Source organism: Taudactylus pleione, unplaced genomic scaffold (assembly GCF_031769625.1).
Source record: "Taudactylus pleione unplaced genomic scaffold, aTauple2 ptg000006l, whole genome shotgun sequence".
Taxonomy (NCBI): domain Eukaryota; kingdom Metazoa; phylum Chordata; class Amphibia; order Anura; family Myobatrachidae; genus Taudactylus; species Taudactylus pleione.
The window spans coordinates 11,641,221-11,659,657 of NW_028284409.1; positions in this window are offsets into that span (position 1 = coordinate 11,641,221).

Sequence of the window (18,437 nt, forward strand, 5' to 3'; positions counted from 1 at the left end):
ATGACAGTCTAATTTTGTAATGTGTTGCACTTTTTTTTTTTAAACTAAGAACATGTTGCATTATATGAAAAGGCTCCTTATTCTACTGAGAAATATATAGGATTGTGGGGGAAGTATTTTTTTCTGAGCATGCAGTGCTTTGTATTTGTACTCCCTTTTGTATTTTGCAACAATAACTCAAACACGGGCAGCCTATGGTTCTCCAGTTACAAAACTGCAAGTTCCAGCATACCCTGCCAGCTAACTGCCATCTGGCAAAGCATGCTGGGGCTTGTAGTTTTACAATACCTGGAGAGCCACTACTTGCCCATGCCTTCTCAAACTGAATACTACAGGAACTTATTATGTTAGCAAGGAATAATTGTCTGCACAGCGAGAACATTTTTGTGAATGTTGCTTTTTATTCATTAACTTTTCAGTTTACGGTTCAAGATTTAGATCTCATTTAACATAGCTAGACAACTATAATTGATATTCAGTTATTTTAACACTCATTTTCTTTACGGCCCAATTTTCTTAAATTTCAATAATCTGATTCGCAGAACACTCTATCTTAATTACGGATTTTGCAGTAATAGGGTGTTTCTGACCTCACACTTTATTGTAAATGCAAATAAATTCAATGTTCTGTGTCTCTGCAAATTTGTAATCATAATGTTTTGTGGGCGGGAGTGTAATGCGATGATGGACAGATAATGTCATTCATTGTAATAAGCTGTTCCTCCTGACCTTTTTATTCTGTACTAATGTAAAACTGAATAAAAAAAGAGTGATACACTTCTGGGAGATCTGTATTAATATTTTTATTCATTATCTTAATGTATTACTGAACAACATAGTAACCAGAGGGTTTTCTCCTCTTCATGATCAGGGCAATTTTGTATGTTTTGGATATGCGTTAATTTCACTGGTAATAACATGAAAGCCAATGTTAATGTCTTTTTTTTTGGACAGATAGGATTTTCATTTGGTTGCATATTTATATAAATATATGTTTAAGTTATGGAAATTATACTGGCAAATTTAGACTATTCTATGACTATCCCCCCCCTCCCCCCCCCCCCCCCCAAAAAAAAAATTAACTTGCATAATTAGAATACATTTTCATATATTCCTCAAAATTTTAAACAGTAAGATTTATAATATTTTATTTGTAGTCTTAGGATCACTTTTGCATGTCATCACTGTATTTTTTTTTTAAATGTAGCAGTATCACAAATAATGACTGACATCTTTTTGGCATCTAAAATAGATCAAATGGCTACATATTGTTTCTATTCCATTTATAAAAATTATTTTGTACATTTTTTTTTTTCTTTGATTTTTTTTTGTGGGGGGAGGGGGGGCTTGAGTGTGGTACTTTGTAAACAATATTATCAAGAACCCATTGAGTATTTCCAGGAGAAAAGTGTTGAAACGCAGTTTGGTCTACTCCTGCGCTATATACAGCTTAATTTATTTTCTCTCCTACTTTTTATTTGTGCACAAGTATACTTTTATCTTATATTATTCTAATTCCCTATACTATTGTTGTTACGGTATAACATTAAAATCACTAATAGTTTCTGATGAAGTCATACTGACAGCATACTTTTGAGGATGAAACGGATTGGGTGACACCTCTGGGAGTGTTTCTGATGCTTCAGTGATTGATCAGATTATATTCAGATAAGCAGTTTATTTTAGTTTTACATGCATGAGCAGTTGTTTAATAATTTGTATCTGTGTGTAAAAGTATTACACTATGGGGGGTATCCAATTAGCTGCGATAATCCATTTTTCAGCGAAAAGTTTTCACTTCTGAAAACTTTTCTCCAGAAATGGTTATCATGCTATCCAATTAGCCACGGTCTGAAGTCTTCCATAGCAATTATCGCAAATTAGTTTTTACCATCTCTGAGTAGGTGAAAAGTTGTGCAAAATCACCATATTTGTTCTAAAATTACAGGACTTGGTGCGGAACCCATGGGATACCCCCCTTAATGACTAATTAGACAAAAATATATTTTTTTAATAAGCTTATTTGGGCCAATATTGACATGTCATTTTTGGGGTGAATAAGTAAACAGTGCGGTAAAATGGATTGAAAGTAGTGGGTGAGGTATTTTGGGGGGCTGTATGGATGGCGCAGGTGTTTTAAACATTGCATTGCAGCAGGTGCATTTTTAAAAAAAATTTAAAAGTGCCCTAAAATACCAAAAAAATATACTTACCCCCAATTTATGTACCTCTAGCATTGGGCAAAAAAAATGTCTCTCTCTTTTTTTTACTGTTATAAAAAAATGCATATAACGGCCATTTTAATTTTGTTAAGAACTCAAAACCCTTTGATTATGGCCAATAAAATACTTCTATACTGTTACTCAATATTAGTTTACCTTTTTTTTGGGGGGGGGCGGCGGTTACAGGCTGATTTCCCCATTTTCACCTGTACTTTTCGACTGTCATCCCTGCAAGAATTATTGTGCGAATGTGTTATCACTGGTTTTGTAATCAGATTGCGCAATAAACGGGAGCGCACATACATGCGATGAGCAGCAAATTCGTGCGATAGGTATGAAAAGTTTTCGCGGGTGAAAACTTCTCGTAATCGCGGCTAATTGGATACCCCCCTATGTGTTGTGGAGGCAACTTTGGAGGTTCCTTTACAAATGGTTCTTATAAGCTGTCTAATCATATAATTTTGGTATGGGGCTTATTCATTTTGGTGAAACACTTTGTTATTGCACTAGGAGAAACTATTTTCATAGAAATTCATTTGGATATGCAGTGCAGTTTTAGAGGTTACTGCCGCTTTGCTGCTATTGGAGGTACAGATGTGTCCTCATACATCTAGCCTCCTTGCGCGCTAAATAGCCCTTCTAGTCTCGCCATTCTGTGGCGTGACTCGGTAGCGCAGAGCGTCTTTTCGTGCAACTTTTTATCTTCAAATGCATCTTATTTGCACAGCGATGCAAATGATTAGCACAAGCAGCTTCTGCTGCTTAAAATGATATGCAGTATGCCTATGTTCTGTTTGTAACTGCGGGTGTATCTGCATGCAAAACGCTACGTTACAGAGTCAGTGGCTGTAACACTGTAATTCACATTTGAAGGTAAAAAGTTGCACGTAAAGACGTTCGGCGCTACAGAGGCACACAGAGCTCCCGCATTATGTGTAGCGCGACTTGTAGCGCACAGAGGATAGATTTACAGTGTCTTGCAAAAGTATTCACCCCCCCCTTTGTGTTTTTCATGTTTTGTTGCCTCACAACCTGGAATTAAAATGGATTGTTTGAAAGTGTGCATCATTTCATTCACAGACCATGCCAACAACTGTGAAGTTGTGTTTTTTTTAATATTGTGAATCAAACAACATTTAGGACAACATAACAGAAAACTTCAGTGTGCATAAGTATTCACCCCCCTAGAGTCAGTACTTTGTTGAGCCAACTTTTGCGGCAATTACAGCTGCAAGTCGCTTTGGATAAGTTTCTATGAGCTTGCCACATCTTGCCCCTGGGATTTTTGCCCATTCCTCAAGGCAAAACTGCTCCAGCTCCTTCATGTTGGATGGTTTCCGCTTGTGATCAGCAATCTTCAAGTCTGACCACAGATTCTCAATTGGATTGAGATCTCGGCTTTGACTAGGCCATTCCAACACGTTTAAATTTTTCCCCTTAAAACACTCGAGTGTTGCTTTAGCAGTATACTTCGGGTCATTGTCCTGCTGGAAGGTGAACCTCAGTCCCAGTCTCAAATCACAAGCAGACTGAAACAGGTTTTGCTCAAGAATATCCCTGTATTTAGCACCATCCATCTTTCCCTCGACTCAAATCAGTTTCCTAGTCCCTGCTTGCTGCTGAAAAACATCCCCACAGCATGATTCTGCCACCACCATGTTTCACTGTAGGGATGGTGTTCTTGGGGTGATGGGATGTGTTGTGTTTGCGCCAGACATAGCGTTTTCCTTGGTGACCGAAAAGTTAAATTTTAGTCTCATCTGACCAGAGCACCTTCCTCCATACATTTGGAGAGTTGCCCACATGCCTTTTGGCAAACTGAAATCGTGTCTTCTTAATTTTATCACTAAGTAATGGATTTTTTCTGGCCACTCTTCCATAAAGTCCAGCTCTATGGAGTGTACAGCTTATTGTGGTCACATATACAGATACACCAGTCTCTGCTGTGGAACTCTGCGGCTCCTTCAGGGTAACCTTTGGTCTCTGTGCTGCCTCTCTGTTTAATGCCCTCCTTGCCCGGTCTGTTTTGGTGGGCGGCCCTCTCTTGGCAGGTTTGTTGTGGTACGATATTCTTTCCATTTGATGATGATGGATTTGATGGTGCTCCGGGGGATCATCAAAGATTTGGATATTTTTTTATAACCCAACCCAGAATTGTACTTCTCAACAACTTTTTCCCTGACTTGTTTGGAGAGCTCCTTGGTCTTCATGGTGTGATGCCTCTTGCTTGGTGGTGTTGCAGCCTCTAGGGCCTTTCAGAAAAGGTGTGTTTATACTGACAGGTAAAGATTATTTTATATATATTTTTCTCATTTCACTTCACCAAATTAGACTATTTTGTGCAGATCGATCACATAAAATTCAGATTAAAAAAATAAATAAATTACAGGTTGTAATGTAACCAAAAAGGTAAAAAGCCAATGGGGGTGAATACTTTTGCAAGGCACAGAAACTGGGCGGCCGCTTGCATCCTGACCGCCCGCCTCTGTTGCGGTCGTTAGGCTGTGGGTTAACACCCACAGCTCTAACGACCGCTCCGGTGATGGTCGCGATGGTCAGAGAGATCAGCATTATGATAATGCTGCAACTGATGGAATTCGCACAGAGACTCCCCACTGGCTACGCTGCTAATCTTCCGCTTTGCATAAATAGACACACCATTCATCGTACAATGGAACATTGCACCAGGCCTATGGAGGTGCAGAATGTCAATATGAACATGGCCTCCAAAATCGGTGCAGCTGTGAAAAAGTTGCAGTCACTGACCACAAAACGCCCACGTCTGGCTAGCCACCCAGGAATGCCCACTGAAATTCCACCTCTCTCTGTACAAATTCACTCAGTGTCCCCTGGTGGTATACATCGGTGCACATGCGCAGTGCGACTCAGTTGCATGTGCAGACTGGAAACATTGGCCGCTTGCATCCGACATCGACACAACTTCCGCCTCTGCATCAGGCCCTATAGCCCATTTTTCTTAATTATTTTACCTTTATTTCTATTTTTACAGCTCAATCAAAATCTGTTATACATTTTTTTGACTCTGATATCCACTTTCTGTCCAAATACTCTTTTTATTCACTATTGTACCTCTCTATAATTATCTCAACACTTCAAACACTCTGTTTACCTGTAAAACATCTTGCACTATGGACACTAATCAATATTAGTTCATAGTGCTTCTCTCCTGTATCTGCAGATTATGGACATACTCCCTCATCTAGCTTCTGGATCTTCTATTGACCCTGTCCAACACTGTCACAACTATCACTTACAGCCCAGGCAGCGCTCCATGGCTACAGACAGAATAGTATGCTTATAGCCTGTCCTAGAGATAACATAAAACTGCGCCTAGCATAAGTATTCATTGTTCTAGTCTCAAGTCTTAAACATTTACATGTTAGAGTAGTGGTTAAATCCATTTGAATTATTTCTTGAACCAGACTGGACATATTGTTTTCTATGCAGTCTTATAAATAGAGAGGTCTGGGTTTTGGCTTCAGGTAATGTACATCCTCCATTTGTTATATGTGGAGGGCATGACATTAAGGAATGGGTTACCTCACAAGGGCACAACACCTATAAGGCTATGTATGTACACACAAAGCTGTATTTGGTGTGCTCTCAAGTTTAGCCTGAAAACAATATAAATGAGTGTCTAAGGGCCTGATTCAGAGAGAGACACAATGCCGAAATTTACAAGTTTGTGCGATTATGAGTATGAGTCACTCTGCGCATGCGTCATGTTTAGTTTTCACTGTCGCTCGCAGAGAGGATTTATTTGCAATGTGATTGACAGGCAGGGACCGTTTGTGGGCTGCAATCAGGATGTACGACTCAAATGTAGGTGTGTTACGACCATTTTGGGGGGGTGTGTCTCTGCCTTTGACTGTCATCCATATGCAGTATGGCCATTCTGCGCAACCATAGGGTTACTCAGAAGTACAGCAATCAACTGATGCTGCGTCTTTGTACACTGGAGGGCATCCCAATACAAATCCCGGCAGCTGGGACACTGGCATATTTTCACACAGCCGCTGCATACAAATTCGCAGCTGTGGCGGCACTAGCGTACGTCTCTGAATCAGGCCCTAGCTTTGCAAAGTTCCCATGGTTGGTTAATCCATTTGTATTGACACCAATGGTGGATATATGCGGTACGAATCAAACGAATCAAATATATGCCACTTTTCTTTTTTTACTAATCTTGAGATGAACACATATTAAATGAAGGATTGAAGAAAATATAAATTCAAAGTAACAAATTCAGCATTTACTGTATAACTTTGCTTTAATTTTCAATCTATCATGTAATTTAAAAAAATCAGTTAAAAAAACTGTTCCTGTCCTTCACTGGTTACTAGTCATTGCTGAAATGCATTATTTCATTTAGCTTAATGTGGCGCCAGCAAAGGAAAATTACTGTAGCATTAATAAAATTAGAAATAGAAAATAAGTTTCCCTCCAGTATGGCATACCTGCCCTAATGTCATACAGGTATTTACACATAGGGATTTACACATACACATACCTGCCCTAATGTCATACAGGTATTTACACATAGGGATTTACACATACGCATACCTGCCCTAATGTCATACAGGTATTTACACATAGGGATTTACACATACACATACCTGCCCTAATGTCATACAGGTATTTACACATAGGGATTTACACATACACATACCTGCCCTAATGTCATACAGGTATTTACACATACACATGCCTGCCCTAATGTCATACAGGTATTTACACATAGGGATTTACACATACACATAACTGCCCTAATGTCATACAGGTATTTACACACAGGGATTTACACATAGACATACCTGTCCTAATATCATACAGGTATTTACACATAAGGATTTACACATACGCATACCTGCCCTAATGTCATACAGGTATTTACACATAGGGATTTACACATACACATACCTGCCCTAATGTCATACACGTATTTACACATACCACATACGCATACCTGCCCTAATGTCATACAGGTATTTACACATAGGGATTTACACATACACATACCTGCCCTAATGTCATACAGGTATTTACACATAAGGATTTACACATACGCATACCTGCCCTAATGTCATACAGGTATTTACACATACACATACCTGCCCTAATGTCATACAGGTATTTACACATAGGGATTTACACATACGCATACCTGCCCTAATGTCATACAGGTATTTACACATAGGGATTTACACATACGCATACCTGCCCTAATGTCATACAGGTATTTACACACAGGGATTTACACATACCTGCCCTAATGTCATACAGGTATTTACACATACGCATACCTGCCCTAATGTCATACAGGTATTTACACATAGGGATTTACTCATACGCATACCTGCCCTAATGTCATACACGTATTTACACATACGCATACCTGCCCTAATGTCATACAGGTATTTACACATAGGGATTTACACATACACATACCTGCCCTAATGTCATACAGGTATTTACACATAGGGATTTACACATACGCATACCTGCCCTAATGTCATACAGGTATTTACACATAGGGATTTACACATACGCATACCTGCCCTAATGTCATACAGGTATTTACACACAGGGATTTACACATACCTGCCCTAATGTCATACAGGTATTTACACATATGCATACCTGCCCTAATGTCATACAGGTATTTACACATAGCGATTTACTCATACGCATACCTGCCCTAATGTCATACACGTATTTACACATACGCATACCTGCCCTAATGTCATACAGGTATTTACACATAGGGATTTACACATACACATACCTGCCCTAATGTCATACAGGTATTTACACATAAGGATTTACACATACGCATACCTGCCCTAATGTCATACAGGTATTTACACATACCTGCCCTAATGTCATACAGGTATTTACACATAGGGATTTACACATACGCATACCTGCCCTAATGTCATACAGGTATTTACACACAGGGATTTACACATACCTGCCCTAATGTCATACAGGTATTTACACATACGCATACCTGCCCTAATGTCATACAGGTATTTACACACAGGGATTTACACATACCTGCCCTAATGTCATACAGGTATTTACACATACACATACCTGCCCTAATGTCATACAGGTATTTACACATAAGGATTTACACATACGCATACCTGCCCTAATGTCATACAGGTATTTACACATACGCATACCTTCCCTAATGTCATACAGGTATTTACACATAGGGATTTACACATACACATGCCTGCCCTAATGTCATACAGGTATTTACACATAGGGATTTACACATGCCTGCCCTAATGTCATACAGGTATTTACACATAGGGATTTACACATACACATGCCTGCCCTAATGTCATACAGGTATTTACACATAGGGATTTACACATACACATACCTGCCCTAATGTCATACAGGTATTTACACACAGGGATTTACACAAACACATACCTGCCCTAATGTCATACAGGTATTTACACATAGGGATTTACTCATACGCATACCTGCCCTAATATATAGGTATTTACACACAAGGATTTACACATACGCATACCTGCCCTAATGTCATACAGGTATTTACACATAGGGATTTACACATACACATACATTCCCTAATGTCATACAGGTATTTACACATACGCATACCTGCCCTAATGTCATACAGGTATTTACACATAGGGATTTACACATACGCATACCTGCCCTAATGTCATACAGGTATTTACACATAGGGATTTACACATACGCATACCTGCCCTAATGTCATACAGGTATTTACACATAGGGATTTACACATAACTGCCCTAATGTCATACAGGTATTTACACATAGGGATTTACACATACACATGCCTGCCCTAATGTCATACAGGTATTTACACATAGGGATTTACTCATACGCATACCTGCCCTAATATCATACAGGTATTTACACATAAGGATTTACACATACGCATACCTGCCCTAATGTCATACAGGTATTTACACATAGGGATTTACACATACGCATACCTGCCCTAATGTCATACAGGTAATTACACATAGGGATTTACACATACGCATACCTGCCCTAATGTCATACAGGTATTTACACATAGGGATTTACACATACGCATACCTGCCCTAATGTCATACAGGTATTTACACATAGGGATTTACACATACCTGCCCTAATGTCATACACGTATTTACACATACGCATACCTGCCCTAATGTCATACAGGTATTTACACACAGGGATTTACACATACACATACCTGCCCTAATATCATACAGGTATTTACACATAGGGATTTACACATACACATACCTGCCCTAATGTCATACAGGTATTTACACATAGGGATTTACACATGCCTGCCCTAATGTCATACAGGTATTTACACATAGGGATTTACACATACACATGCCTGCCTTTAATGTCATACAGGTATTTACACATAGGGATTTACACATACACATACCTGCCCTAATGTCATACAGGTATTTACACACAGGGATTTACACAAACACATACCTGCCCTAATGTCATACAGGTATTTACACATACGGATTTACTCATACGCATACCTGCCCTAATATATAGGTATTTACACACAAGGATTTACACATACGCATACCTGCCCTAATGTCATACAGGTATTTACACATAGGGATTTACACATACACATACATTCCCTAATGTCATACAGGTATTTACACATACGCATACCTGCCCTAATGTCATACAGGTATTTACACATAGGGATTTACACATACGCATACCTGCCCTAATGTCATACAGGTATTTACACATAGGGATTTACACATACGCATACCTGCCCTAATGTCATACAGGTATTTACACATAGGGATTTACACATACCTGCCCTAATGTCATACTGGTATTTACACATAGGGATTTACACATACACATACCTGCCCTAATGTCATACAGGTATTTACACATAGGGATTTACTCATACGCATACCTGCCCTAATATAATACAGGTATTTACACATAAGAATTTACACATACGCATACCTGCCCTAATGTCATACAGGTATTTACACATAGGGATTTACACATACACATACATGCCCTAATGTCATACAGGTATTTACACATACGCATACCTGCCCTAATGTCATACAGGTATTTACACATAGGGATTTACACATACGCATACCTGCCCTAATGTCATACAGGTATTTACACATAGGGATTTACACATACGCATACCTGCCCTAATGTCTTACAGGTATTTACACATAGGGATTTACACATACCTGCCCTAATGTCATACAGGTATTTACACATAGGGATTTACACATACACATGCCTGCCCTAATGTCATACAGGTATTTACACATAGGGATTTACTCATACGCATACCTGCCCTAATGTCATACATGTATTTACACATAGGGATTTACTCATACGCATACCTGCCCTAATATCATACAGGTATTTACACATAGGGATTTACACATACACATGCCTGCCCTAATGTCATACAGGTATTTACACATACGGATACCTGCCCTAATGTCATACAGGTATTTACACATAGGGATTTACTCATACGCATACCTGCCCTAATATCATACAGGTATTTACACATAGGGATTTACACATGCCTGCCCTAATGTCATACAGGTATTTACACATAGGGATTTACACATACACATGCCTGCCCTAATGTCATACAGGTATTTACACATAGGGATTTACTCATACGCATACCTGCCCTAATGTCATACATGTATTTACACATAGGGATTTACTCATACGCATACCTGCCCTAATATCATACAGGTATTTACACATAGGGATTTACACATACACATGCCTGCCCTAATGTCATACAGGTATTTACACATACGGATACCTGCCCTAATGTCATACAGGTATTTACACATAGGGATTTACTCATACGCATACCTGCCCTAATGTCATACATGTATTTACACATAGGGATTTACTCATACGCATACCTGCCCTAATATCATACAGGTATTTACACATAGGGATTTACACATGCCTGCCCTAATGTCATACAGGTATTTACACATAGGGATTTACACATACGCATACTGTACCTGCCCTAATGTCATACAGGTATTTACACATAGGGATTTACACATACACATGCCTGCCCTAATGTCCTACAGGTATTTACACAGAGGGATTTACACATACACATGCCTGCCCTAATGTTATACAGGTATTTACACAGAGGGATTTACACATACACATGCCTGCCCTAATGTCATACAGGTATTTACACATAGGGATTTACTCATATGCATACCTGCCCTAATATCATACTGGTATTTACACATAGGGATTTACACATACACATGCCTGCCCTAATGTTATACAGGTATTTACACAGAGGGATTTACACATACACATGCCTGCCCTAATGTCATACAGGTATTTACACATAGGGATTTACACATGCCTGCCCTAATGTCATACAGGTATTTACACATAGGGATTTACACATACGCATACTGTACCTGCCCTAATGTCAAACAGGTATTTACACATAGGGATTTACACATACACATGCCTGCCCTAATGTCATACAGGTATTTACAGATACGCATACCTGCCCTAATATCATACTGGTATTTACACATAGGGATTTACACATACACATGCCTGCCCTAATGTCATACAGGTATTTACACACAGGGATTTACACATACACATGCCTGCCCTAATGTCATACAGGTATTTACACATAGGGATTTACACATGCCTGCCCTAATGTCATACAGGTATTTACACATAGGGATTTACACATACGCATACTGTACCTGCCCTAATGTCATACAGGTATTTACACATAGGGATTTACACATACACATACCTGCCCTAATGTCATACAGGTATTTACACATACGCATACCTGCCCTAATGTCATACAGGTATTTACTCCTAGGGATTTATAAAAACAATACAGCTGATAGAAGCGTACTGTAAATATGTTTATATACCTTTCTGCTAGACATACTTTTATGTGCAAAATAAAAAAATGGTACTATCCTGGTGCGCAACCCTAGCAGTCTATAATTATCAATAGAAAAAGGAACACCCACATTTCCACAGGTCATATATAATAAACTCTATTGTAGTATAATGGCGCTCAGGGTATACATAAAGATTACTAAGATTTCTGAAGTGGGGGCAGTCCAGCACTTAGAAGGCGACCTACTGTCACAGGTCAAAGAGGACTTGGACCCGGAGTGGAACCAGGAGAGGCCTTCAGGGCAGATTGCTGGTACTGGAAGGATGCAGGCTTCAGATGGGTATTATTCATGAGTGGCCCGCTGGCAGGTGGTGATCCAAACGGAAGTATACCCGATAAGTACGCAGGGTACAGGCAACTGGTAACCGGATGACTGGGGAGAAGCACAGACTGTTCGGATATCAGCAGAAGTCCCCCTAGGGGTGGTAGCCTGGAGTAGCACTGCTGTCACACAGAGGTCTGATGAGGGTGACTGGAGTCTGGAGTGAGCAGGGTCTGAGGATAACAGCTAGGAACAGGTAACAGCAAGGGAGCACAGGGAGCTAGTACCCAGCTTGCACTGGGATTAACGTTGCACTGACAAAGAAAGGACTGCTCAGCAGCCCTTAAATACCAAAGGAAGTGCATGGTTGCTAGGATTCCTGATAATGCTCTGGCTGAATTGGCTGAAATGAGTCACCTGATGAAATCCAAGATGGCGACACCCATGTTGTGCTGCAGCACTGCCTAAAGTGACCCAAACTGACACCTGCATTCAGGACTCTGTGCCTGCATGATCCTGAGGTATGCCCCCTGCCAGACCTCCAGATGCCCCCGCCAGAGGGACCCGGCTACAGCGTCCGAACAGGTAAGGCTCGCTGGCCACGGACACACACAGCCCTAGTCGTGACACCTACTGAGGAGGATGGACGACATGTTTGTATATCTGTGAAACTATTGATACCTTAGGTATGAATCCTTCCATTTTTATGCTTTTAATTGTATTGGATATTTTTCTGGATTGGAATTAAAATAATTGTTAACTTTTTCCCTGGCTGTTTATTGGGAGTGATACATGAGGGGCCTTATTTAAAGGAGGAAGTGAAAGAATCTTTTCCAGGATAATAAAGACCCACCTGATGTGCCTATTTGACTACTGTACTTATGAGTGTTTTGCAGAAAGGGCATCGTCATCACCATTTCTCTATGGTGATGGTGAAGAGTTCAAATAGAAGCAAGAATTATCTAGCTGGGCTTTACTTAGATTTGAAATCTGCGAGTTCTATGTTGTGGGGGCAACCCCAAGAAACCACTTATATTTTTTAGAGGTGCCTTAACCACTATATAAATGTTCTACGCATTGAATCGTCTATACTACACGAGGATTTTTGTGTGTTTGTCTTTTTGCTTAAACTGGAACCTCCTTTACCGAGATTGAAAAGAGGGGGAACAGATTTTATTCAGAAATCTTAAGGGAAGTAATGTTTATGTATACCCTGAGCGCCATTATACTTCAATGGAGTTTGTTATTATATACTTTTATGCTCTTACCCATTGAGGCATGGTCTCCACAAGACCCCTGAAGGTGTCCAGTGGCATCTGACAGTAGGACATTAGCAGCAGATGCTTTAAGTCCTGTCAGTTACGGGGTGGGACATCTATGGCTTGGACTTGTTTCTCTAGCATATCTTACAGATGCTCGATCAGCTTGAGGTCTGGGGAATTTGAAGGCTAAATCAACACCTTGAACTCTTTGTCATGTTCCTCAAACCATTCCTGAATAATGTTTACAGTGCAGTAGGCCGCATTATCCTGCTGAAAGCTGCCACTGCCATCAGGATTACCGTTGCCATGAAGATGTGTACTTGGTATACAACAATGTTTAGGTAGGTGGTACATCTCAAAGTAACATCCGCATGAATGCCAGGACCAAGGATTTCCTTGCAGAACATTGCCCAGAGCATCACACTGCCTCCGTCAGCTAGTCTTCTTCCCATATTGCATTCCTGGTGCAGTCTCTTCCCCAGGTAAAATACGCACATGCTCCCAGCCGTCCACATGATGCAAAAGAAAATGTGATTCATCAGACCAGGCCACCTTCTTCCATTGCCCAGTACTGATGCTCATGTGCCTGTTGTAGGCGTTTTCGGCACTGGGCAGGGTCAACATGGGCACAGCAATCTGCGATGCACTGTGTGTTCTGACACCTTTCTATCATAGCCAGCACTAACTTTTTCAGCAGTTTGTGCTACTGTGGCTAGGAAAAGACGGGCTAGCCTTCGCTCCGACACACATCAATGAGCCTTGGGCTCCCATGACCCTGTTGCTGGTTCTCCAGTGATCCTTTCTTGGACCACTAGCCACTGCAAACAGGGAACACCCAACAAGACCTGCCATTTTGGAGATGCTCTGACCCAGTCATCTAGCCATCACAATTTGGCCTTTATCAAAGTCGCTCAGATATTTACACTTTAGCATATACTGTTCACTTGCTGCCTAATATATTCCAGCCCTTGACAGGTGCCATTGTAATGAGATAATCAATGTTATTCACTTCACCTGTCAGTGGTTTAAATATCATGGCTTATTAGCTATATAGTGTACCTTTACTGTTTGAACATACTACAATATATTTATTTATTTGGAGGTACACCATTATATACAAGAACATTAATGATACCCAAAATTCTACTTTTGATGAGCACATTTATTACTACACTCTGGTATGCACATAGTTATAAAAATAAATAACCAACATTATTTAATGGTTAATCCACTGTTTTGGGGGTTTTTTTTGTAATATTTTAGAACACTGCACTGAACAGGTAGCAGTCATGTATGTATGTATGATCACTTATTGCATTATACTGATATATGCTACAGTACTAACAATATGAATCAGACATCAAGTACCAGTGACTGAATAAATAATGACCATATTGAGAAATGCATTATATATAGAAAATAATTGTATTATTACCTTCTCATTTTTGCACTAATTTTCCTTTAATGTCAGTTGTACCTCACTGTAGAAATGACAGCTCATCACCAGTAGAGATCACACAATGAATTCATGTATAAATCCTTTGAAGTGGCTACTGCTTGGCTTTCACAAGTGACATTATCTTAAGCTGCATTAGACCTGTATGATGTCCCCATCTTCCATAATAAAATAAAACTATCCTGTAAATAAAAGAACTACCCAATAACAGACTGCATATAAAGCTAGGGAAAAATGTATGTCTCTTGTACAAGGAAAGTAATATTCAATTTACATGTGTGTGCTGGAGTGCTGTACATTTTTGTTATATTTTCAGGTCAATTCAGTAGAATACTTCTATGCAGAAAGCTACATGTGGAGCATCATATATCTGAACTAGTTTTATGGAGTGCCTCTTTATAATTTACTATGGCTTCCTTCATCAAGCCATAACACCGCACCATTTGTAATGTTCCCATTGTCATTTCTACTGACTTAGCTTTTTTTCCCTCCACCTCTGCTGATCCTGCAATTTGCACCAATGACCCTTACACTGTAGCAGCAGTTTATAGGTAATTCCCACTTTTACAGCTACTATAATGATATGTTATCGGTAGCTGGAAGGCACAACCAGACTGATGGTTTAGCAGTGCGTTGTTTTTCACAAATTTCCCATCACATGAGCACTGCCCGACTCTTCAGTGTAATAATGTACAAACCGATACAAATGACAACTGGAACAGTGCAATAGAAGTTGCATTGTATAAAATAATCACTCAACTATTTAAGTTAATGGATTTTCAGTATCTTTAGGGAGGAGGGGGTTTAACCATCATTGGCAACAATTTGAAACTCAAGTTTTTTGAGTGCAAGACCAGAATGACCAACATATGAGTCTCATGAAGGCCATGCTGATGACTGTGACAGTGATTATTTTAGGAAGTATTCACCTGGCTTTTACAACAGACATTAGAAGGGTTGGGGGTGTTAAAATGTAGGCATTAGAGATGAACGACTAGGCTAGTGATTGGAAGGCGTAGCTACTAACTTTAGTTATTAATTCTAAAAAGATAACCACTTCTCTATTACTTTTAATTGGTGGGGGTTATGTCTAAAAAGTGTAAAAACAGAGAAGTAAAAATAATTATGATTTAAGTGTATACTTTAGGACAGGCCCCTAATTAATAAGTCCACTTAAAGACAGTCCCCTATTTAGGTGCTGCCAGCCTGTAAATAATTTGTGGAAAACCATTCTAGACTGTTTTGATCACATGGGAAAAGTGTTTACGATGCCATAGACCAATGTCACGTAACAACAAAGTTCAAGAGAAATAATTAGAACACTAAAGCCAAAAATCCAAAGCCATCATTCTGCCTGGCACACCCATAGTTCTTAATCAACTCTTCTGTAGCGAACTACATTTTACTTGAGAATGCATTCCTGCACCATCCTTATACTGTATTTACCAGCATCATAATGTTAGAGCAGATGTCAGTTCTAACCAAGGGCCCCTATTCTGAAAGGCTGTCAGCCTTACTTTAAGCAGAAAAATTAGATGATTCAGAAGGTGGAAGGGTTGGATGCTCCAAAGCTTGATGGACATAAAATCCAGGTGTTACACGACATTTCTTGGCACACCCTACACTAATGGAGATTACTAAAAACTGCTGACAGACAGATTTCCTCCATCTCCACAACATGAAGTATCATTGTGCGAAAATACTGGTCTTATTGCTTCATATTGTTCAAACTCTTTTGTGCTATACCTGGAAATGCTCCTCTTTGGGTTTTTTTTTACTGGTTGTCAGTGTCACTACCTACAGTTAACCCCCACATTGCAGATGCCTTTTTCTAGGGGTGGCAGCAGTTCCTACAGTTTTGTTGTATAAGGGCAGTGTTTTGCATGTTTCCCTACTTGATTATTATTGTTTCTTATGTACTATATGTCAGTGTTCATATCTTCTTGTCCTCCCTTTTACCCCTCTGCCCCTCCTCCTATTCCATTGCATGCACCCTATCAAGGGCTGGAGAGGGGTCCAATAATGGAGTGTCTGTAGGCAACAGTAAAGCATGGTGGAGGTTCCTTGCAAGTTTGGGGCTACAGTTCAGCAAATGGAGTTGGAGATTTGGTCAGGATTAATGGTGTCCTCAATGCTGAGAAATACAGGCAGGTACTAATCCATCATGCAATACCATCAGGGAGGCGACTGATTGGCTCCAAATTTATTCTGCAGCAGGACAACGACCCCAAACATACAGCCAATGTAATAAAGAACTATCTTCGCGTAAAGGAGAACAAGGAGTCCTGGAATTGATGATATGGCCCCCACAGAGCCCTGATCGCAACATCATCGAGTCTGTCTGGGATTACATGAAGAGACAGAAGGATTTGTGCAAGCCTACATCCACCGAAGATCTGTGTGTCAGGATGCGGCCTGGGATCGGCCACTACTCACCTCCGCGCCGGCATCCTTGCGCTTAGGTGGTCAGCCACTGGCAGTGGAGGTGAGTGGTGACTGAGTATTCTCACCAGGGTCTGCTAGGGCTTCCGTGTGTGCGTCCTGGTTTCCGGGATGCCGGACATGGGTGCAGCCATGTTGGTCCATATCACATGACTAGTCTCTCCCAATGGTAGTCCTGCGGTCACTCAGCTGATCCTCTGATCCAATGACCAGCTACCTAAGGGTATTTAAGTCTGACTCCAGGAACAGGAAGCTGCTGTTCAACTTCACTGTTCCAGTGACACTGATACTCACAGTCCCTGTGTTAATTCCTCAGTGTGTTGCTTCAGCCTTCTCGCTGTTCTCCAGTGTTATTTGCATCAGCTCCCAGGCTGACTTCCAGTGTGTCATTTCAGTTCTCCCACGGAACTCCAGTTCTTTTCATAACAGCTCTTCTGTTGTTATTATTGTGCTGTTCAGTTCCCTAGCTGCCTCCCTGTGTTACTGGTGTCTGCTTTCATGCTAATTACTAGTTAGCTCTCAGCTGGATCTTTAACAATTCTCAGTGCATTTCTATGTTACATACCCCTGTGTTCTCAGAGTCTGATTCAGACCTGGACGGTATCTGTAGTCCGTTCGCAATGGTTCGATGGTTGCTAATCTGCGCATGCATATGCAGCGCGAACTACACTGTGCAATCACAGATCCCTCGCTCACCCAGCAAAACCAGCCCAGCAGAGTGAGTGACAGGAGAGGTCATTTATGGGTGGTGACAGGG